We start from the raw sequence: 24,735 nt of genomic DNA, 5'->3' as shown, positions 1-24,735 counted from the left end.
AAAGGAACGCTTGTGCGCTGCTGGTGGAAACGTAAACTGGTACAGCCACTGTGGAAAACAGTATGGAGGTTCCTCAAAAATTAAAAATGGAAATACCAGATTATCTAGTAATTCCACCATGGGGTATCTACCCAAAGAAAACAAAACACTTATTTGAAAAGATGTGTACCTTATGTGTATTGTAGCATTATTTATTTATGTACAATAGCCAATTATTTATTTATTTACAATTATTTATTATTTACAATAGCCAAGAGATGGAAGCAACCTAAGTATCTATCCATAGGTGAATGACCAAAGAAGATGTGATCTATATACATATACATACATATATATGTATGCATATATGTGTATTATATATATACAATGTGGTATATAGACATATATATAATGTGATATATAGAGAGACATATATAAGGAATATTACACAGCCATAAAAAGGATTTTTGTTTGTTTGTTTGTTTTTGTTTTTGTTTTTTTACCATTTATGGATGGACTTAGAGGGTATTATACTAAGTGAAAGCCGTCAGACTGAGAAAGACAAAATACCATCTGATTTCACTCATATGTGGAACTTAAAAAAAAAAAAACAGAAACAAAACATGAATAAAGAAACAAAAAGCAGAATCAGACCTATAAACACAGAGAACAAACTGATGGTTGACAGAGGGAAGGGGTAGGTTGGGTAAAATGGGTGAAGGTTTCCAGCTGTGGAATGAATAAGTCCAGGAGTAAGAGGCACAGCATAGGGAATACAGTCGATGATATTAGGATAGTGTTCTGTGGTGACAGAGGGTGACTGCACCTGTGGTGAACACAGCATTAGGTACAGAGAAATTGAATCACTGTGCTGTACACCTGAAACTAATGTAACACTGTATGTCAACTACCCTCAAATTTAAAGATTTTTTAATTAAAAAATAAATTACATAGTGAATATTATCTTATATCATTAAAATAATCTAATAATTTTTTTTTTTTGCATCTTGAACCACACTGCTTTGCAATGACCTGCTTTGGTCAACAATACATCAAGAGCATTTTTTCTTGTTTTTCTAGGTATATGGTCATGGCAGCTTTTAAATATGGCCCCAATAAAGTCTAACCACGATATTACAACAGCAAAATCAGCAGAGTGAGAGGTGGTCCATCTCTGAGTGCTCAAGTTTGCATCTCAGTGTAAGAGACAAGATTTATTAGGACTTGGGAGGCCAAGGATTAATAGAATGAATCACCTTATTTCCCCTAAAGGTTTGACCCAGTGTGTGATTTGTGCCTGCTAAGCTGATATAATGATGAACAATCCCTTTTACGAATGTAGCTAAAAATGGAACCTGTGGTAAGACCTTACATAACCTGAAATGACACATGGCAACTAAAGGCCACTTCTCCCGTGAGTTCTTGGAGCCGAAGTTAAGTTGGCATTTAATGAAAAATGTAAATCTGGGAGCATTTACCCTGGTAACGGCACTGCACGTTCATCTAAGTTAGAACTTCCAGCCTTCACAGCATAAGAAAAATAAACGCACACCCTGAAGTCAGGTTATATCATATAAACATTTTTCATATGGATCTTTCTAACGTATTCTTCACTGCCAACTGCTAAGTGTTATCATTACCATTATTAGGAACAATAATAGCAATTAATTTGTAAGCTATCTATCATTCTGAAGACTCGCATTTTATATATTAAATGATGTTACTTATAGAAAAAATTTAAACAAATATTAGTTGCAGGATACAATATTGTTTTAGATTCTTTCAGACCGAGAGTTATGCAAAGAAAAGTTAGGAGAAATTATCTGTGTATCATAAAAAGTCATAGGCTTGTACATAAGTCTGGGTGAAAATATCACAGGGTTAAGTGACTTCCTTAACATCACACAACTTAGGAGCAACTAAAAATAAATCCAGTTTCCCCACCTAGTCCCAGTCTTGAGAACACAGAGAGAATAAGACAAATAATGAAATGAAAAATAAAATGTTAGCTAAAGATATGACTCAAAGAAAATCTGGTTCTAAGCACAAGGATGGGAATAAGCATGGGGTAGACAAGGAATGAAAGAGTCAGGAGACTTGACACAGGCTGAGTAAGGTAGAGACTTATTTAAGATGATGTCGGTAAGCTCAGCAGGGGTAGACCACACCGTTCTTATGAGGAATTTAAATTTTATTCTAAGAATCATGGGAAGACCTGAACAGATTCTGAACAGGAGAATGATGTGAAATAATTCATAGCTTATAAATCTCAGTCTGCTGCTAGACTGAAAAGGGTGATAAAGGTTGGGGAACAGGGGCCAGGAGACCAGGTGAGGGTCTGCTACTCTGCTGTAAGTAAGACATGACCGTGGTTCACTCCCTGCTGCAGAGGGGAAATCTAATTGTTCCGGAGTAAGACCTAAACACATCTTCAAAGCTGGCCAGGGAACTCTAGTGTCTATTCAGGGTAGAGAATCACAAGTAGAGTGTAAGAGCAGTGAAAATGGAGAGTAATAGACAGATTTGGGTTGTTTTCAGGGTAGAGTCAAGAGGACTTGACGGTGGGCTAGATGTAGACAGGGACAGAGAGAGAGGAGAGAAGAGGTACTTCTAGGCTTTGAACCTGAGAAACTGGGTTGGTGATTCCATTGCATAAAATACTAAAGTCTAAGAGAATAACAAAGTTGGGCAGGATCGAAAGCAAGGATTCTATCCCAAATATATTACATCTGAGATGTCCAGGTGAGGATGTCCAATAGTCAGTTGGATATCCAACTGCGGAGATCGGGAAAGAGGTCAGATGTAGATATGTATGTGAGTGTGTGTACACGTGAGTGTGTGCATGTATGTTCATACCTGTGTGTGCATGGGATCAATACAAAGATGGTGTTTAAAGCATTGAGGACTGGGTGACATACTTACAGAAGGGTGTGTTGAGAAGAGAGGAGAACCCAAGACTGAATCCTATGACCCTCCTCTGCAGGTTTCTAAATTTTGGAGTAATAGTCCAAGAAGTGGTATGAAAGCCAGTACGCAAAGGGTCTCCAAGAGGAAAAAAAAAAAAATCTTTCAAGAAAGAAGGAGTGTTGGGGCACCTGGGTGACTCAGTGGGTTAAAGCATCTGCCTTTGGCTCGGGTCGTGATCCCAGGGTCCTGGGATTGAGCCCCACATCGGGCTCTCTGCTCGGTGGGGAGCCTGCTTCCTCCTCTCTCTCTGCCTGCTTCTCTGCCTACTTGTGGTCTCTGTCTGTCAAATAAATAAATAAAATCTTTTAAAAAAAAAAGAAAGAAAGAAAGAAGGAGTGTCAAATGCCGCTGAGACGCCAAATAAGATGCAGACGAAGAAATGGCAGCTGATTCCACAATATTAAAATTATTACAGACAATAGCAGTTTGTGGAGAGCAGGGGGCTCATGGGGAGGAGAGAGATGTTAGCCCTGATCATGACCATAGGGAAGATTTCTGGGAAAGAACACAGCGACACACAGTCAGTAGCAGCATGGGAGCAGGAACTCCCTTGATCTAGTGGCTGAGGCAGGAAAAGACAACGGAGGAAGCATAGGGATGGGTTCTGGTTGTTTAGCCAGTAACTCACCTGCTGCTCCATTCAGTTTTCTGAGTCACATAAGCGGTGAAGTCACAAGTTGATGGAGAGGCAGAGTGGGGGGTGAGGTGAGGAGTGGTTTTGGAGAATGGTGTCGCGAATACACCGGGGGTGCGTTGTAGGAATGCTGACCGCACGCCCATTGGAGGTCTGTGGTAGGGAATTTTTAATAAGAATTGTCACCACAGGTGTGTTTTTTCTCTCTAACAATGTTCAGCTGTTTGGGTTGAGGGCAAAGTGTGTTGGTAATTGAGTTTAATGAGGGTTTGAGTTTGCCAAATAAATATAACAAAGTGAGAGATGGAGCAAGGGAAAGTGTTTGCAAGGGATCAAAAATGGACCCAGGTAAGGAGGAAAGTGAGCGCGGCACCAGGGTGTGGAGGGATAATGGACAGGGTCATGACAGGTCTTGCTTGATCGGTAACTTGGAAGGCAGAGCCAAAGATTTTTCAAAACTGCATCTTAAAGCAGTAAAGAAATAGAAAGTTGTAAACAGAAAGGCTGGAGTAAAATGTTTTTATCCACACCAAGACAAATGGAGGATACATTTCAGCACACCAAGCATAAAGAGACATCCAAAACTGATCCAGGATGAAAAAAAAAAAAAAAAAAAAGACCTTCCCTGCACAGGAAAAAAGAACAAGAACCAACTTTTGATTCCTCATTGCTATCCCTGGATTGCAGAGGACAATGGTGTGACATTTTCCAAAACGACTTCCATCAATGTATTTAAAAAAATGCAACTTGACTAATGTAATTCTAGTGCAGCAGGGAAAGCTCATCAACGGTTCCACTGAACTTGGTGCCGTGAATTTGTGCAGAACTCCCTACCCATGTATAAAATAAAGGATTCATGGGTGAAGTTCCGGGTAATGGTGTCTACAATTAACTCTTAAACGGTTAAGAAAAAAAAAAAAAAGAGGAAGAAAGTAAATCTGGCAACATCTTAACAATTGGTGGAACTTGGTGAATCTCAGATGTTAATTTTATTACCTACCACTTTTCAGTAGATTTGAAATTTAGAAAAAGAAAAGTCGGCAGAAAACAATAATAAAGGGATAGCCATCCTCAAAAACAAGGTGAGGAGGGCCTGGGTAGTAGCTCAGTTAGTCAAGCTTCCAGTTCGTGATTTTGGCTCAGGTCATGATCTCATGGGTGGTGAGATCCAGCCCCAAGCTGGGCTCTGGGCTCAGCAGGGAGTCTGCTTGGGATTCTCGCTCTCCTTCTGCCCTGCCGCTCCCTTCCCACCCCACCACTCTGTCTCTCTCAAATAAATGAATCTTAAACAACAACAACAACAAGGTGAATACTCCATATATCAAAAATGGAACCACAAAAAGAAAACACAGTAATCATCAGGGAGGTAGCAGAAAACCCACCCGACTCTGGGACTGGATATAGGTGAGGTTATCCAGGACATGAACTCCCCCGTGGGGGATAAATCTGCTTCCCAAAAAGAAAGCTGAGCCAGGTGAGTGGCACGAAACTACAGCGAGGAAAGAGCTCCCCCTGCAATGAACACATTTTTTAAAGTAGCGACCCGGCCCAGCCCTGGGGACCTCTGCTGCTCTGCTGTCTGAGCTGACAGGAGGCACAGTGCTGCTGCCTTGGAAATTTGATTCGTGAGACTCACGCAAGACGAGCGCCACAACACAAGGAGGGCTTTTGGACCCGGATGATGGTGGCTGGGGAGGTGCGGCTATAACATGGCCTTGACGTGTTCAGGAAAGATCCGAACAGTGAATAAAGAAGAAAGGAGGAGGAGGAGAAGATGAGGAAGAGGTAGAGGAAGGGAGAGGGCGGCGGAGGAAGAGGAGGACTTGTGCCTGGAATCTTGAGGAATCCTGCAAAGGCACATCAACGGAATGCTTGATGTTGGAGACTCTGGGTTTAACATCTGAACCGTCGCAAGGACAGATGGGACTTTCAGATTGAACTGCCATTTACTGAGCAATTACTATATGCAGCAGCGAGCTGAAGGAAGCTTTCACAGGTTACCCTTGCCATCCGCACATTTTATAGGGGGCGAACTAGAGGCTCAGAGAGGTACGGTGACTTGCTCTAAATTATATATAGTAAAAGGGAAAGTGGGAGATTTTCTAAACCAAGTTTTTATTGTTATCATCATCATCATCATCCATCATCATCATCTTCAATGTGATACATGATCTACAGAACGGGGTAAAGTGGGCACAAAGGTCAACAGAAAGGGCCAGGAGAGGAACAGGGACTTGATGGGAGGGACCATCAAGGATGAGCGGAATTTACACAGGAAGAGAAGAGAGGGGTGCCTTCCACACGGGGCCCGTAAGAGACGAAATGGAGACAGAAGGCACGAACCGTGCGGCAAGGACTTAGCGGAGACCCCTCCAGCTGAATGTTCTACAACATGCGGGAGCAAACAAATGACTCCCGGAGCCAAGCAGCGCGTGAATTCTTTTTGGAGAAACATAGTGGTTAGTGGCTGCAGCACCATCCTGAGGAAATGCATGGGAGTTTTCTCCCTGCGGTCAGGGGCATTCTCCTGGAGGATTACTTGACCATCCCCCAGCCGAGCCCCAGGTCTTTCTGGAGGCCTTGACCCGTGGTGTGCACCTACCACCGCAGACCGAGCAAGAAAATGTATCGCCTTCCTCTTTCTCTTCTGAGTCCTGCAGCTGCTGGGGCTGCTTTAAGGAAATCTTCTTTACCTAGAGTGTAAACCTGAACTTCTCTGGTTTGCAGGGTCAAAGCTTCACGTGTTTGGCACATTCAGGGAAGTGGTACTTCAGAGGCTGATCTGAAAAAGCCCGTTGCTCACACGGCACTGAGGGTTGTGCCCTCGTTCTTGCCTTGTTTCACTTAGTGGCTTTCTAACCGCATTCCTCAACACCACAGCCCCGTCCTTGGGACGGCTAGGGCGGTTGCCTGGACTCGGGAGGAAACGGGCAGTGTCTCTCACATTCACAACGAGAGAGCCGTGACCCTAAAGGGAAAACAAACCGAGCTCGCGGTGCGTAAACTCACAATTTGTCCTTCCATTCCAACAGTCCCACAAAGACAAAGCCAGTATCTTAACTGCCTTATTTAAAAGATTTTTGTGGCTTTCAAAGAATGGAAGTTTTCTTTTCCAGTCTCAGAAACACTACAAGCTTCTTAGGCCTTGTTAGCAACATTTGTGGTGCACTCGCGTTGGGGCTGAAGCATTTCCCATGAAGAATTCTGGAAGCCAGAGACTCTGGGGAATTAAAAATAAGAGTAAACATCCCATGAGCATTTACTATGTGTCACAGCGTGTGCTAAGTGTTACACATAAATCATCTCAATTTTATTTCATCCTAACAATGACTTTTTGTCATTCATTCATCAAACATCTGTTTGTTATATGCCTGTTGTGTCCAAGACTCTGTTCCAGGGGAATGGAGACACAAAATTAACAGGATGAATAAGTAAATCACATAGTGAGGTAGGAGGTGGTAAGAGCTACGGAAATAATTGATTAGGAGAGAGGGGTTCAGGAATCCTGGAATGAAGCAGGGAAGGGGTAGGAAGATCCCATTGAGAAGGTACATTGTAACAAACACAAGGAGAGCAAGAGGGTGAGCCATGCCATATGTTGGAAGAAAGAATATAGGCAGAGGATTTGGATTTGGATTAACATAAGCAGGGAAAATAAAGATAATTTATTGGAAGAATATTAGAAAGCTTGCTGAATTTAAGAAAAAAATGGAAATTCGGTCTCATTTTTGTGCTAGGCAGAATAATGGTCTCCCAGCATTGTCTGTGACCCCTCCTAGGAAGCTGAGCATATAAGAGTTTACAAAACAGGAACAATTAAAATCACAGATAATGTTAAAATCAGAAGATTTTTTTTAAAGATTTTATTTATTTATTTGACAGACAGAGATCACAAGTAGGCAGAGAGGCAGGCAGAGAGAGAGGAGCAAGCAGGCTCCCTGGTGAGCAAAGAGCCCAATGCGGGGCTCGATCCCAGGTGGGATCATGACCTGAGCCGAAGGCAGAGGTTTTAACCCACTGAGCCACCCAGGCGCCCCAAAATCAGAAGATTTTTAAAACCAGAAGATTGCCCGGCTTTTCCAGGTGGACCCAATGTCACCATTAAGGGTCTTTAAAACGGCAAGAGGGGATGCCTGGGGGGGCTCAGTTGGTTGAGCGGCTGTCTTCGGCTCACGTTAGGATTGCAGAGTCCTGGAACGGAGCCCTATGTCAGGCTCCTTGCTCAGGGGGGAGCCTGCTTCTTCTTCCTCTGCCTGCAGCTCCCCCTGCTTGTGCTGTCTCTCTCTCTGATAAATAAAACCTTTAAAAAGTAAAAAATAAAAAGCAAATGGCAAGAGGGAGGAAGATGAGAAGAACCAGAGAGAGAGAAATATGAGAAGGACTTGTCCCGACATTGCGGGATTTGAAGATGGGAGGAGCGGCCCTGAGCCGGTGAGCACCGCAGCCTCGAGAAACAGGCTGACCCAACATGAACCAGCTTTAGTCACTTTCCTTGCCGGGGTCACGGTTTCCACCATCGGATTGGACCTGGTCCGTTTGGAGAGCACCGGGGTCAGCGCAGCTCCTGCTGAGAAACAGAAGGAAGATGGGATCAGAGCGGGGTGGTGGCCAGGTGTCATGGGCAATTGAGACGTGCCCGTGAACTATTGGGTGGGAATTCCCAATTTACAGAGGGGGCAAGCGAGTGATTAAATAACTTCCCGAGTTGAAACAAGTGAGATATGACTTCAAGCCTCTTTGCCTTCAAACCCATGTTTTTATCAGCTCAGCCAAACTGTTCGGATGAAACTGGCTCTTACTGATGCTGTCGCCGCATCAGTGCGTCTCCAGATCCCTGCAGTGGTGTGTTCAGGTGGCCTCATTTGTTCACGACCTTGGGTTCGTCAAGAGCATTTCACCTTTTGCAGGGTTGCACGCAACGTTAGTGCGTGCCATGGCATAGACCTTAGTCCATTATCATTCTCTTCCTCGCCCTTGTCTTTTCTACTCCCCCCTGCCCTTTTCCATCACCGAAGGACCAAAGGGATTTTTTCCTTAATCTCCAGCTATAGGGTTCTGTTTAATTAAATAAGGAATCTTTCCACGACCTAGTCGGGCTTGCCCATGATCTTATTAGTTTTTAACCCAAGTTTCTATGCTTTTTCGCATCCTTTGAGATTCAAGTTGAGCTACTCTCTGAGCATTATGTAGGTAGCGGCCATCTGTTATTTCTGCCTGACAGCGTTCCTGCCCTCTTCTCTTGCTGAGAGTGTCCTCGTTTTTCTGCATTCCCCATGCATCCATACTTGGTAGCTCTGTCAATCAAAGTGTCACAGCCTCTCCTGGCCAAGAGGTGGGACTAGACACAAGCTTAGCCAATCAGACTTCCTGGGAATTTGAATCTAGAGGGCAGTGAACCAGGTATGAAAAATGGTTGAAGCTGGTTCACCAACGTATTTCGTGGTGAATGTCTTTTCTGAGACCATGAATTGTTGGGGAGTTTTTTGTAAATCTGGTACTGCCCAATTTTCACCTTTTTCTTAGAGTCAGTAAGTTCTCCATAATCTTCTAACAAATTATTTTTAATTTTCCTTGCTTGTGTCCACACAAGTCAGTGTCGGTTACTTGCAATTAAAACAAACAAATAAATGTAACTGATAAAATCTTGCCTCTTGACTAACTAGCTTAATTTACTTCAGCTTTAATATTTTGTGCTTCAAAGGCTCTTAGCTATGTTACTAAATATGACTACCTTCCATTAATTAAGATGTAGATTTTGCTCCTTAACGTGGAATACATTTTTCTCTACATGTGTGGGATTTTTTTAAATTATAAACTCCAAGGTTGGAATAAAGCAATTTATCCTGCAACTTATCTGATAACTGATATCTTTCCTTTATTTAGCACCCCCCCCCCTTTTTAGGAGAAAGTGAGTAGAGATATGGTCCAAAATTTCAAGCCGGGGTCCCTTTCTTCTTTGCTTTATACTTTACAGAAAACTCTCTCTAAATTCATCTACTTATTTGTATAGTGTCTACGTAAAAGTAACATTCTAGAGTGAAGGTAGTCTCTTGAAAATACAGAATGGTACTTAGAGTAATTTATTGTATGTTAATATCCTTTAGTATAAACACTTTCATTTGAGTTACTTTGTCATAATAGTGCTGTAACATAGCCACAAATTTGAAGTTCTGGCCAATGGCATATAAGCAGATTTGCTACATAACTAGTTCCATTTTCTCCTTCCTGCAGAATGGATTATAGATACGATGGCTAGAGTTCAAGTAGCCATCTTGTGCCATAAGATGGAAATCACAGACTGAGGATAGTGAAGCATCCAGAGAGAAGTTGCCTGAGTCCATGATGACTTCATGAGTCTACTCTGCCAACCTTGGGCATCTAAGCTTTTTTGTGTAGATAAAAAATAAACAAATAAATTTTTTTGTTTAAACCCATGTTACTTGGATTTTCTGTCCATTGCAAATACCATAGGAACTTAAACCCTAACTGATAGAACTAGCTATATTCCTAAGGAGAATCTACCACCCACCCCGATTCCTTACCATGTATGCATACTTCCCTTAGCTTCCGTGGATGACCTCAAATATGGTACAGGATAAATTGAACTTAACTGCCAAAAAAAAAATCATGCAATACACATGTTGAATATCAAACACGCTTGTTGTATCTATTTCAATGAATATTCCTAGATAGGCTGGGACTTGACCATCTCCTCACCCACACCCACTGAAGCTATATTCTGTCCCTGATCTATAGGGAAGGGTCTCAGGCTGCACTGGCCTTTCTGTTCCTGCCATGCAATTTTATGGATTTCCCAGAACTCTCAGGAAGACTCCAACTTTGGTCTTCTTCAAGGTCATATGGTTTTCACCCTGTCTTCCCCATGTATCTGCTCTTTGGCTTTGGGGGATATATTGAACCCTTTGGTGTCTCTATTTCCTCACTTGCAAAAGTGAAAATCATCTTGTAGAGTTTTTGTAAGGATTGACAAAATAATACACATAAAGCTCTTAGAGTCTGATCTACAGTAACTCCTCAAACAGTATCAATTCAAATTATGACTATTATTTCTTCCAAAAGAGAAAATATGGAAGTCATAAAGACCTTGACAAGGGAGAATTCTACCATCTGAGGAGACCGGTAGACAGGAGTCTAGATGGGGTATTGTCTTCTTAACCATCATCAAAAAACTAAGGTCTTATTTCATGATAGGAAGATAGCTTTGGGTGCAAAGATAGAGATCATCCCCATTTTCACCCTTTTAACTTAAAAAAAGCTTTGTATCAAATAGGTCTTTTTCTCTCCTTAGAATCCCAGAGGATAGCAGTGATGTCTTTCTAAAAGGAGAATTTCACAGAGTTGAAGATGGCTTACTCATTTCAGTTGTCACCACTACATCTTGTCTTACTCTACTTCCCTGACTCACAGGTCTGTCCCAGGGCCTCCTGCAAAGTCAAACATACCATGAGGAGGCCAAAACACCCTCCCTCAACAGATCATGAGAACTGCTCTCTCCTCCTCCTTCAAGGACACCCCTAGACTTTCTGAAATGAGGCATTTTCCTACCGTGTTTTGCAAATAGATAATATTTTTTAAATTTTTTTTCTTAAATTCTTTTCCCTACCTTATAAAGTCATTTACAGGAATTTATCTTAGTCTAGATGTTTTAAGTGTCATTTTTAACAGTCATCCTTGAAACTACATAAAACATGGCAAACAATTCCCAGTGGAACTATTTGCTTTCCAATTAGTATATAAAATTATGATGGCAGAGAATTGAGGATTAAACGGATTTGAGCTTCATGACTTTTTTTTTTCTTAAGGAAAAAAACAATGTAGCCCTCATTTAACACTGTCTCTTGGTGGCTTTGGACCAGTTCCTTCTCAGTGTTATCTGATTCTGGCAAATTTACCAGGAAGACAAGATTACAGTGCCCACACTCTTCTTTTCAATCTTTCCAGAACCTTATTTGTATCTCTATGTCAACAGAGTGAAGAAAAGATAGTGTTTCATTTGGAGCAGCCCACAGCTACTGGCATGCTCCTTAATTAGTGTCTGTGACCAGTTAGCATTGTTTAGATTTCATTCAACACACTTACCCAGAAACGCACTCCTTCTCGGCTGCTGTGGTATGCACCAGCTGTCTTTAATCTCTTAGGACCCAATTCACAGACCAAAAATTCTGTTATGAGCACAAATGTCTGAGAGTGGGCTTTTGTTTATTTTCTGCTTAGGAGACAACTTTCATATATTTCTTCCATTAAAAATAAATGAGTAAACAAATACCCAAACAAACACAACAGGCAAAAAGCAGAATACCTCACTTCCAACTAAACTAAACTTTGGCCCACATGGAAGTCGCACCTCTTTTTGGTCAAGTAATTACTGCTCTTCTCTTAGCAATAATAAACTCATTCCTAAATGCCATTTTGAAGACTAAACAAATCCATGACAAAGAAGAGGGACAAAGAAGCTTATGGTTTCAGGCAAAAAGGTCATTATTTCCATTGGCCAACCCATGCACATTCCAGTTCTTATAAAAGCATGCCACTGAATGCTACCTTAGTTCACATACCTCCTTTCCTAAATATGTGAGCAGGAGTGTCTGCAGACATGCCCATGCACCTGGGTGCATTCCCCTCGTTCCAAACTTGAGGCAATAGGGCACACAGATCTCCTTGTCAAGGTTACATGGAATTGGACCCTGGTGGTAAGCAGATCTCAGCCCCCATGGAACCATGGTTTTCCCTTCTATAAATAAAAGTCTTCCATAAAAAATACAAGTATCAGAAGAAACTAGAAAATTGAACATGGTCCCCATTTTTCCAGTATCATTTTAGTAGAAAATTAGTTGATAGGTATAAGGATTCCTAGAATTCTGTTCAATGGCTGAACATCACCAAAAATGAACTAATACAGTTTTCCAGAGACCTATGACAGTACAAAGAGCCCTTAATAATATGTGAGAGACCAGAAGGCACAGGCTCAGTCCTGAGCCAGCCACCCAAAAAGGTGTTAGGGAACCATAGAGTGAGGGGAAGAAGTAGAAGCTATAAACATGTGTGTTTGTTTTCCCCAAGAAATAAGGCTATGAGGGAAAGGAAAGCAGGTCATTGGCAACAACTTGGACATGGAGATGAAGAGAAATTTGTTTGAAGATTGATAAATATATCTGTAAGTTGCTGAGTAGTAAACTGTTGATAGTAAGAGGTAGAAAATACCAGGGAAGGATAATGTATAAAATGTGAGTCTGGTCTTCCTCAGATAAGAGGGTGTGGGATGGAGAAAAATAATCTTGAAGGGAAGGAAGGGTACCTTTTTCCTTTTACAAAGAAGAAGTGAGAATGAGTTCCATGTGGTCTCAGCTGATTCACTTCTCAGACTGGAATCTTGAGGCAATGGGCATAAAAGCTGAAAACCATCTTTGAGAGACTTTACTGACCCCAAAAACAGCTCCTCCAGGAGAAGGAAAGGAAAAACTCATTGCAAAATATTAGGGACTACTGTTGGGTATATTAAATGAGGTGGCCCATTTTAGAGCTATAAACAGGTATGGAAGTCTGGGGAATGGGACCTCAAACAGCTGATGTTGCTCTCCATCAACCATCTGGGTCCATAAAGAAAATATGTGTGGAGAAAAGAAAGCAAGGCTTAGAGACACATTCCACGAATGCATATTAAACACTCCCTATGGGTAGGGCACAGGTGCTAGGGATACAGCAGTGGGCAAGATAAAGTCCTGTTCTCATGGGATTCACATTCCATCTCCAAATTTATCAAGAAAAGCGTGACCTCAGATTGTCAGCCAAGCTGTCTATTCTGCCTGTTGCCATCCCAGAGACCACCCTGAGATGTGAGAATGGCTGCACCTGCCATTCTTAATAGCAAACAAGAGAAAGTGAAAGAGGCAGAACGTTTGCCCTCACAATGAAAGCAGAACTGGAGAAGGCCACCTGTCCCAACAAAGGAAGAGGGAAGGAAGCTGCCCACATCCTGGCAATGACCTGGAGAGGCAAAGGGGCTGCTGATGGGACTTACCCCTAGACAGTAGCCCAAGATCTGGGGTCCTCTATGGCCTCAGGAACCCAAGAGAGGTTCAATAAGAGTCCACACCCATGCATGGTAGGACCCTCATGCCATAAAACAAGGGCCTTGAAACCTCTAGGCTGTGACCATTTCAATGTCTTAAAACTGGATCAATTCATAAAAACTCGTCTTTGAGTAGTGGAAAGAAGTTGGAGAAAAAGAAGAGAGGGACCAAGAATTCCCTAGTTCCCCAAATCTAAAATTCACCCTCAATTTCCTGTTCTTTCTCCTGTTAACCCCTGTGCCATGCTAATGGCCCAGTTTCTTGCCTAGGGTCTCTTGGGGCGGGAGGGAACCACACCACCCATGACCACTCAGGAAGCCATTTCTTCAATTCTTACTGCCATTCTTATATTTTCTCCTTCAAACATCAAGATGGGCAGTCTCAACCCACAATGCCTTTTAAATACCCATTTAGAGTCTCCCAATTCTGTTACCCAGCCTCCAAGGTCAGCACTCATCCAAGTATCACAGTCAGTAACATAAAATACTGCAAGTTGAGATAGAAAATAGAAGATTCCCCATTAATTTCCTTTAGATTCCCAAATCATTATGTGGAAGAAATTAAGTTTGTCTTCAGTACCATTCATGATCTTGACTCAATCTATCTTTTTGATCTTGAGCTACAGTTTGTTCAATGCACATTTTGTACTTGCTGTATTCTCTTTCGCTCCAGACCCTGGCTCAATCTGTTTCCTTTGCCTTTGCTTCAAAAGCATAATCTCCCATCTGACCTGTCCTCTCTCTTCCTCACCTATTTACATAGTTCCTTCTCCCATCCCACCTCTTCCATGAAGATTTCTCCTGCCAACCTCAGCCCATGGCATTCTCCTTTCTCTGAACTCATAGAATGTCCATTATCTGTAGCTAAAAAGGGTCTGGATCCAATGCCAATGTGTAGGTATGTAGCTTTCCCCCTACACATCCAACAAGCCAGTCTCCAGCACCAGCTGGGGACCCTACAATTTGACTTAATTCTGACACTATCTACCTGGAGATTTTAGATCCCACAGATGAAGGTCTCAGACCCACAAGACTGCCCCATGCCCCACTTCACATGCCCATTGCCAGTCCAGGTTGTCGCCCGTGCCTCTGACTGACTGGCTACAGCCTGAAGTTTCCCACCACCTCCTCTTCAGGTTCAGTTTATTTGCTAGAATGGCTCACAGATCTCAGAGAAATATTTTTATTACTATATCACCAGTTTATTATAAAAGGACATAACTCAGGAATAGCCAGATTGAAGAGATGCTCAAGGCAAAGTATGGGAAAGGGGTGCAGAGCTTGAGAGCCCTCTCGAGGGGCCATTCTCCCGGAAACTCCATGTGTTCCCCAACCCAGAAGCTCTCTGAACCCCATCCTTGTGGGTTTTATGGAGGCTTCATTGTACAGGCATGACTGATTAAGTCATGGGCCATTGGGATTGATTCAACCTCCAGCCACCCCTCCTCTAAGGTTAGGTCAGGGCAAATCTAATAACTTGATTGGGCCCCCTGGCAACCAGCCCCCATCCTTAAGAAACCTGAGTGCTTTTGAGAAGTTACCTCATTAACACAACAAAAGACAGCTTGGTAACTCTCTCACTTAGGAAATTCCAGGGGTTTTAGGAGCTCTGTGCCAGAAATGGGAAGGAAGTCCAAATATATTATTTCTTACTGTAACTCACAGTATCACAATCTCTCCTGAGATTTAGCATTTACAGTCACATGTATATGACCTGCTTCTCCTGATAAATTACAACTCTGTAAAGAAGTCCTCAGTAAGCTGAAAACTCCTAAATGGTATCTTGCATATATTTAGTATGCAATAACTGTTTTTATTTTAAAAACTACATATACCTTGTTTATCTTAAAAGAGAATTTAAACAGGTGGCTTCTGTATATTGATTGATTGGATGATTCATTAAAGGATTGCATATATATATATATATATATATATATATATATATATATAAACTTGGGGTTCATACCAGCATGAAAGGCCCTCAGTAAATGAGGCAGATCACCAGTGCCAACCTGCTCAATCATGGGTTGCAAGTTTGGAGGTAAATTACAGCATAGCATATACCCTTTTGCTGCACAGGTGTAGAATCTGAGGTTAAATTTCCTCCTCCACCTATAACACACATAATGAAACAAATATAGAAACAAATAATAGGGAAGTAAGTTATAGATGGTCCTTTAGAAGTCAATTTCATCTGCGCATCTAACCATAAAAGCAGCATCTGCTCTGCTAAATACAGGTGTTTTATATCCTTGTCATTAATTGGAGGGGACATTATGTCATCATACATCAACAGTTAAGGTTGGTTAAAGTGCCACTTATCTCAGGTGCTGTCATTAATCAGGTTCTTTTCAGCCTGGTGACTCCAGAGGCTTGGCTCAAAGCTGCTCTATGTGAATGGGCTTTTCCTGTGGGTTTAAGGTGTCTTTTTATTATCATTTTGAATGAAAACCCTGGAACCCCAACATAAGTGACCATTAAGGTAACTGTTCTGATGTTTCAGGAAGAGAAATGTTTCCCCCATCATCTTCATCTCCCCCACACCTCCACCTAAGAGCCACCCAGGATAGAAAGGCACATCAACACAAGCTGTTGTCTCATCATGGTTTAACCCTTCATGGATTGCAATGAACCAACTATAGTCCATCCGGCACTAAAACAGAGCTGCAAGGCAGCACCTTCTCTTTCTGCCTGACACCAACATCACCCAAATGCCTTCCCGGCTACCCCAGGCCCACGGCGTGATGTCCATCCTAGATAGACTTCCAGTGTGCATTCTTCCTTAGTCTCTGCTTTCATTGATAAGACCTGCCCTTTATCGTGTTCCGTCAAGGCCACTGGAAGTGGCATAAGTCATTCCAGGTTAAGTTGTCAAGGACGATGATGGTGGCATTTAAAAATATTGGCCTTTATACTCTCATCATCTAAACTCTGAAAATTAACATAAAATGTTCAGGTATCAGGTTGATAATTCAAGCAGGGGGCCATTGGGTCCATATCAAATTTTCACTCAGAGAGCCCCTATAATGCCCTGAAAATAAAATTCCCTCCATATCCAAAATTGGGGTCACTGATTGTCTCAACGTGTGCTAGAGATTGGAAGAATAAGGGGGGTATTTGTATCATTTACTCATTCATTCAATAGATAATTTATCGTCTAGGCAGGGCTGTGTTAGCATCATACAATGATGACCAGAAATAGACACAGCCCTTGCTCTCAAGACTTTACAGGGTGAACGGGAGAGAAATGAACCATATAGCAACTTAAAAACAAAAAGGAGGGCACCTGGGTGGCTCAGTGGGTTAAGCCTCTGCCTTCGGCTCAGGTCATGATCTCAGGGTCCTGGGATCAAGCGCCACATCGGGCTTTCTGCTCAGCAGCGAGCCTGTTCCCCCACCCCCACCCCCCACTGCCTGCTGCTCTGCCTGCTTGTAATCTCTCCCTCTCTGTCAAATAAATAAATAAAATTAAAAAAAAAAAAAAAAGGATAACTGTGAGTAGTTCTTCAGAAGAAAATGTTATGTCTCCACACAAACAAACATAGTGTGGTCTGAATTATGAATTCAAGGTCAGTCACGGGAGGATGGCGTGCAAGGACGAGTATTCCTAGAGCGGGAACAGCAGGCACAAGGTGCTGTGGGAGAAGGAAGAGGGCAAATTCCAGAAATTGGGCCCCAGTTGGCAGAATCCTAAAAGGCCCCAAGGTCGTCATCCCTGGGTATACATACCCTGCGTAATTTCTCAGACTGTGAATATGGTGGATTTTGTTCCCATGATTAGGTTATATTATATAATACAGTTAACTTTTAGAAAGAAAGACTATCTAAGCAGATCTGATCTAATCAATGAGCCTTTTAAGTCTGAGTCTGGAAGTCAGAGACAGAGGCAGTCAGAGATTCAAATCATGAGCAGGATTCCATGCACCATTTCTGTTTTGAAGATGGAGGGGTCTACAAAACAAGGAATGCGGATGACCTCATGGAGATGAGATCAGACCTGGCTGGCAGCCAGCCAGGAAATGGGGGCTCAGTCCTACACATGTAAGAAACCCACAATGCCCGCAGTAGCAATGAGCTTGCATGTTAATTTCCTAGGGCCGCCATAACATAGACATTGAACATTGCCCATTTCAGAAGACAGGAAGTCCAGGATTGTGGCGTGGGCAGGGTTGGCTCCTCCTGGAGGCTGTGAAAGACAGTTCTGCTCTAGTTCTCTATTCTTGGCTGATCGATGGCCTTCGTCTCCTCCCTGTGTCTCCACGTCTTCCTCCCTCTAACACATCTGTCTCTGTGATAACATTTCTTCCTTTTACAAAGGACACCAGGCATATAAGATTAAGATTCACCTTATGACCTTTTTTTCTTAACTCAATCACATCTGTAAGGACCCTATGTTCAAATAAGGTCACATTCTGAGTAACTGGGTTTGGGTGTGGGTCTAATTTGTGGTATCGGGTCACATTCTATGATTCTGAATTTGGAGGAGGGAAGAAGAGACACGCAACACAACCCGCTGAACTTTGAGAGTGGATTTTCCCTCAGAGCCTCCAGACAAGGTCTCAGTCTAGCCAACAAGATGACTCTGCCTTGTGAGACCCTGAGCAGAGAAGCCGGGCACGCCATACCTGAACGTGGACTCCGGAACTGTGAGATCAGAAATGAGTGTGGACTTAAAGCGGCAGAGCTGGTGAAAATTTGTCGTGCAGCCACAGACATAAATAGTGGCTGAGCTTGGTGACAAAAAAAGGCTTGGCATTGTGGGAGGGACGAGACCACACAGGGCCCTGAAGGCAATGGCTAAAAACTTCATGCTCTCTATCCTGAGAAGGAAAAATGAGAAGCCACAGAAGGGACGAGGATGATGACACAAGCAGAATTTGTTTCTCTTTGGGGCTTTTCTTTTTGATCTTTGCTCTTCTCCTCTCCTTCCGAATGAACATTCCAAAGGACTACGTGGCTGCAGAGAAAGGCGGGCGGATCTCGGCCCCACGATGATCATTAGTCAGTCTTATTGAAAAGGAAGAAGGGGAACAACGAGGAGAACAGAGGGACGATGAGCATCACTTCTCTCGGGCTCCCTCTGAGTCCGGGTACGATTCTGAAGCGTTTTCTGACCTCATTCTCACAACAAGCTTATGAACCTGACTTTTTCCACGAGGAACCAAGGGATCGAGAGGTTTCACAACATCCCCAGGCTGTCAGCTCAGGGGCAACGTCCCTGAGATTTGAATCCAGGCTGGGCCGGCTCCAAAGCTCAGTCTCCAAACTCTTCAAACTCCATGCTCTAAAACTGTGCGCCCATCCAGCCTCCGCCGCTGGCGTTCCCGAATGTGTGGTGTATTGGGTCCGAGGCTTGGGAGCGTCCTAGAGGTCAGCAGGACAGGTGTGAGTGCAGAGGGGTCTGGCAGATCGGCTCAATTGAAGAAGCGCCAGAGACCTCACACGGGAGCCCAGTCCCCTACCCGGCGGGTCCCCTTCCTTCCCCTCCTTTTCTCTTGCCCGAATAAATCATCAGTGGCGGAGCACAAGGGCAGTACAGGTTGGTAACAAATCCTCCCCGGAGATGTAAGGTGAGGTAAAGGGTTTTCCAAGCCCCTCTCAAGACCATCCAAGCTCCGAACGGTCCCCGGCACCACCTGGAGCACATTCCCGCGGGTCTGTGCTGAGGAAGGCAGGACACGGGGCCAGGAATGAATCCAGCCTCCCCGTCCCAGGGCTCTTCTGACGATTTGCAGAAAACATTCAAGTCACCCATCAACATTCCGGCAATCACTGGCGATCTCTGGCAGAAGCGTAAATTAAACGGATCAAAAGCCCTTAAGACAATGGTAAATATTCTATGTATTTCCTGCAGTGATTTACAAGAACTCACATCTCCCTACGTTCCCCTAGAGAATTATTACATTCTATATTCTTTACCTTCTTATAAAAAGACGGGTGCACTACTTTTCTAGCATTCCTTTACACGCCTTTGATAAATTACTGTAACCAGATTAGGGAGATAAAATAACCAGTCTATTAATTACAGTGATTATTATTTAATGGAAAATGGGATTCTAGACAAAATGTGTAGGAAGAAGAAAGCTTAGCAATGCATTATATAGATGTGGTATTTTATCTTAAAGAGTAAGATAAGTGTCTGGTGTGTTCCACAATCTACCGAATATGTTCATTAACTCTGCAAGATTTATATGTATAATTGACCATAATATTTTAACACAATTTGCTTGATTTGGCCGTACATGAGGAACAAGGAAAAGCTGTAATTTCAATTAAATTGAGTAAATCCCTCAACGAACACATAAAAGGCCAGGTCTGCCCCACAATGTGGGAAGGAAGGAGCTGAGCATTAAAAAAAAAAAAAAAAAAGTTTCTTAATTGAAACAAGGTATTACTTTAGTTTTAAATTTATTGGCAATTTATTTTATAAATGATAGGGGTTGGAAGGAGAGCTTTCCCCACATCACTTATCCTCATAACTAATCTCAAATACAACAAAAAATGTAATTTGCAGATAAATGTTGATACTTTCAAGAGAAGCTTAACTTCATGGCCAGATCCTGGCCCGACCACTAGTAGACATCAGATCTTGTCTCACTTTCGTCAGCTGTAAAAATGAGAATAAGAGTTATATCTGCCTCCTTGGAATTATATAGATGAAAGCAGGAGTCTGGGGCACCTGGGTGGCTCAGTCGTTTAAGCATCTGCCTTTGGCTCAGGTCAAGATCCCTGGGTCCTGGGATTGAGCCCTGTGTCCTGCTCCCTGCGCAGCGGGGAGCCTGCTTCTCCCTCTCCTCCTTCCTCTGCCCCTCCCCCACGTTCTCTCTGCAAATAAATATATGCAATCTTATTTGATTGCAAATAAATATATGCAATCTTAAAAGAAGAAAGGAAGAAAGAAAGAAAGTAACTAAGAAAGAAAGAAAGAAAGAAATCTGTGAAGTATGGCCAAATCTCGCTAGCTGCCTTTTTTTCTGTATGGGCCACAACCTGTATTTTTAAATGGTTGAGGGGGAAAAAAAAATCATATTATCTTGTGACATGTGAAAATGTTATGGCATTCAAATTTCAGGGTCCCTAAATGAAATTTTATTGGAGCACAGCTACCCTTATTCACCTACATATTATCTATGGCTGTGTTAACGCCACAACAGCAAGATTGAGTAACTGCGACAGAGACCATACGGCCATTCGGCCAACTAAAATACTTACTATTGGCCTTTTACAGAGTTTGACAACCCTGGACAAAAGGAGTAATACGCAGGTTCTCGATGTTAGCTACACATTAGACTCACCTGAGGAACTTTTAAAACCCTTTTGTCCGTGTCACACTCCAGACCAATTAAATAAGAATCCCTGGGGCTGCATACCAGGTGTCAGTAATGTTAAATTTTCTCAGGGGTTCCAATGTGCAGCCACATTTGAGAACCAGTGGACTAATGCGCTATAAGGTGTATAATCTTAACACACAGTAAGATCTTGATCAGCGTTCGCTGAACGGATAAAATACATTCCCCTTTTTAATTCCTCAGTGTGCGTCAGTAAAGAATTATTAAGTAACCACAGGGCGCAAAATAATTTTATTTCTCTTTCCTCTGTCTTTCTTCCCTGCCTCTGTTCTCACCGGCATGCAAGAATTAAGGCAGAAAGAAAAGCAAAGTTTCCTTCTGTGTTTCAAGTTTCTAAACACTCAGCCATTCAGCATTTTATGTGTTCATGTATTCATTCCACAATTTTTCAGTGTATGATTTCAAGTTCTCAACAACCCTCACAGCGCGTAAGGGCTCCAACGACGTGCTTTCCAAGTCCTAGAGAGTGCGCTAGTGTTCTTGTACCGGGTCCCCTGTGTTTGAGCAGAAGCCCCTGAATCTGAATCTTCTGGTGGTGCCCGGCAACAGTCTTGTGCATATAAGCTGACTGGCTTAGCAGCAGCCTTCAAACGAACAAAGGCATGGCATCCCCAACAGCTGCTGACGCAAAAGAACACCTCAATGCCTGTGTAGTCGCGTAACCAAACAATTGATTAGGTGAGGGCATGTATTCCATATTAGAATATACAGGAAAAAATGAAGCAAAAGAAAATATATTGGCGTATGGGAGAGGGGGAAAAAGACAAGAGGCAATAATTTCAAGAGGTCTGCGATACAGTCAGTAAAACACAATCGACACACATTAAATACTCTGGAGAGTCCAGCCCCGTCTGGAAGAGTTCGCTCCTGTCACAAGCAATGAACACCCACTAAATCTCTGGGAGGTGGGTATGGGCACAGGGAGAGAGAATACCAGGCCAGAGAGATCAAGTATGTCGATTTGATTTCACATGATCAGGCCTCTGATTCCAGCTCCATCCGTCACTAGCTGAATGATCTTGGGCAAAGGACTTCCTTCTCAATGCCTTGATTTCCTCAGCTGTAAAATGGGGGTAATAATTCATATCTCTGGGAGATGAAGTGATTGTTTTCAAAATACATATACAACCTGGATTTTTTCCCCCCCTAGTTCTTAACACTGTGGGCTGGAAGATGGTCTTTACAGCTGAGAGCACAGTGAGGAACCCCCTCCCCCATGCCAAGAACTGGGTTTTTAGTAAGAAGTCCCTCCTTGAGCCCAGTCCTTCTCGGCCAGGTATGAAGTCCTTGAAGGAAAGTTTATGAAATTACATCAGTGTCCTTTTCAAGAAAGCCTTGCAACGTGTGAATTCAGTATACGTTGAAAATACATGTGCCTAACTAACTCTTTTACATTACCAGGGCACCTTCTGAGTGATAAACAGACAACAGGTTCTGTTTGCAATTTCCCACTGCATTAGCCCCAAGCCCAAGTGTATCTTTTGCGGCCTTCGTTCCTGGAGTTGGTTTTAACGCTGGAAAATATATACTCTTGGTGACATGTTTCCTCCAAAGTCAGTCTGATTTCGTTCACGGAAAGGCTTCCTGTGCTGTGTAATATCCTTCTCGATTTCTTCTGAATAGCCCTGCATATACTTTCGTGGCTTTTGTGTCTATTCTAACCACGCTTCCCCCATTTTTTTGTCATTTAAGTTTGTATGTGACCCACCTGTGAGCAGCTCCATTCTGCAAAAGATCATTGCACTTTCTCTTTTCTTCTTCCAACTTTAAGACTTTGCTTGAATGGTCATTAGGCTAAGTGACATACATTCTTTTTTATTATGTTATGTTAGTCACCATACAGCACGTCATTAGTTTTTGATGTAGTGTTCCAAGATTTATTGTGGATAACACCCAGTGCTCCATGCAATATGTGCTCTCCTTAATACCCATCACCGGGCTAACCCAAGGAAACTGTAGAAAGAGAAATTAGAGAATTGATTCCATTTACAATAGCACCAAAAACCATAAGATACCTTGGAATAAACTTAACAAAAGAGGTAAAGGATCTATATTCTAGGAACTACAGAACACTCATGAAAGAAATTGAAGAAGACACAAAAGGATGGAAAAACATTCCATGCTCATGGATCAGAAGAATAAACATTGTTAAAATGTCCATGCTGCCCAGAGCAATCCATACTTTCAATGCCAACCTGATCAAAATACCAGAGGCATTTTTCAAAGTGCTGGAACAAATAATCCTAAAATTTTTATGGAACCAGGAAAGGCCCCAAATCGCCAAGGAAATGTTGAAAAGGAAAAACCAAGCTGGGGGCATCACGTTGCCTGATTTCAAGCTATGTTACAAAGTTGTGATCACAAGACAGCATGGTACTGGCACAAAAACAGACACATAGACCAGTGGAACAGAATAGAGAGCCCAGATATGGACCCTCAACTCTATAATGAACTAGTCTTTGACAAAGCAGGAAAAAATATCCAATGGAAAAAAGATAGTCTCTTCAATAAATGGTTCTGGGAAAATTGGACCGCTATATACAGAAATGACATGCATTTTTAAAGTTCTGGTTCACCACCACTATTGTGAGTAAATCCTCCACTTCCTTGGGTAACTCTTCCTCCTGACTCCTGCTTTGTTAGCCCTGCAGGGTTTTAAAGGTGTAAATCATTTTTCATGATTTTTATGCATCATCATTCAAACTACTTTTCTCTATAAATAGGCCAGATAAGATTCATGGACAATGAAAACTGTAAGTGCCTTTGTGTTTTCATTTTTGATTATATACTCATCTTCTTACACTTTCAAAGTAGTCCTGGATTTTTGCCATAACTTTGTCAATTTTTAGTCCCAAATAAAATAAGGCAAAAGGGAGAATGAATCCAATAAACTGAAATAATGCAAGAAAATGCAATGAAAATCCACATGGTAACAGAAACCCCATGGGACTGAGCAGAAGGGCCTTCCCTCCTGTAAGTGCTGGCTGCCTCTTCTTCTCCGTCTCTAATACTCATCTCTGTCATGACATACTTACGTTTCCATGGATCACACTAATATTTTTGCACCTCTAAAATTATATTCTGTCCCTTTGGAATGACTTATAAAAGGGTGACATTACGCAAATCAAGAGGTAGGGGGGTGTGTGTGTGTCTCACCAAGAAGCTCTAACCTCCACTTTGCCCATTTTGTTTACTTAACCCGTTTTCGTTGATCGATTTCTCTATAACAACAGAACTCAGGTGTCTGTCCTACTGCCTATCCATACAAACCAAATAGAAAGGGCTAACAAGTGTTCAAGAAATCTCACCACCTAGTACATTAATTATCTATTGCTGAATAACAAATGACTCCAAAACGTAGCAGCTTACAACAGAAAGCACTTAGGATCTCCCAGTCTCTGTGCGTTAGGGATTCAGGCATTGCCGAGCAGGGCGTCTCTGGTTCAGAGTCGTACAAGGCTGAAACCAAGGTGTGGCTGGCTGTGTGGTCCCACCTGAAGGCTTGTCTGGGGGAGAACCTGCTCCCAAGCTCACTCAAGCAGTTGTTGGCGGGATGGAGTTCCTCAAGCCCTGTGACGTGGGACCCTCTCCTTGGCAGCTCCTGCCACGGCCCCGGCTTTCCAAGAGAACAAAAGAGGGCGTACAAGATGGAAGCTACAGTTTCTTTATAATCAAATCCCGTCATGTTTGCCATATTCTATTAAAAAGCATCACTT

This window comes from Martes martes (genome assembly GCF_963455335.1).
Source record: "Martes martes genome assembly, chromosome: 13".
Lineage (NCBI taxonomy): Eukaryota > Metazoa > Chordata > Mammalia > Carnivora > Mustelidae > Martes > Martes martes.
The sequence above is the reverse complement of the archived record's forward strand: the minus strand, read 5'-3'. Positions refer to the sequence as shown.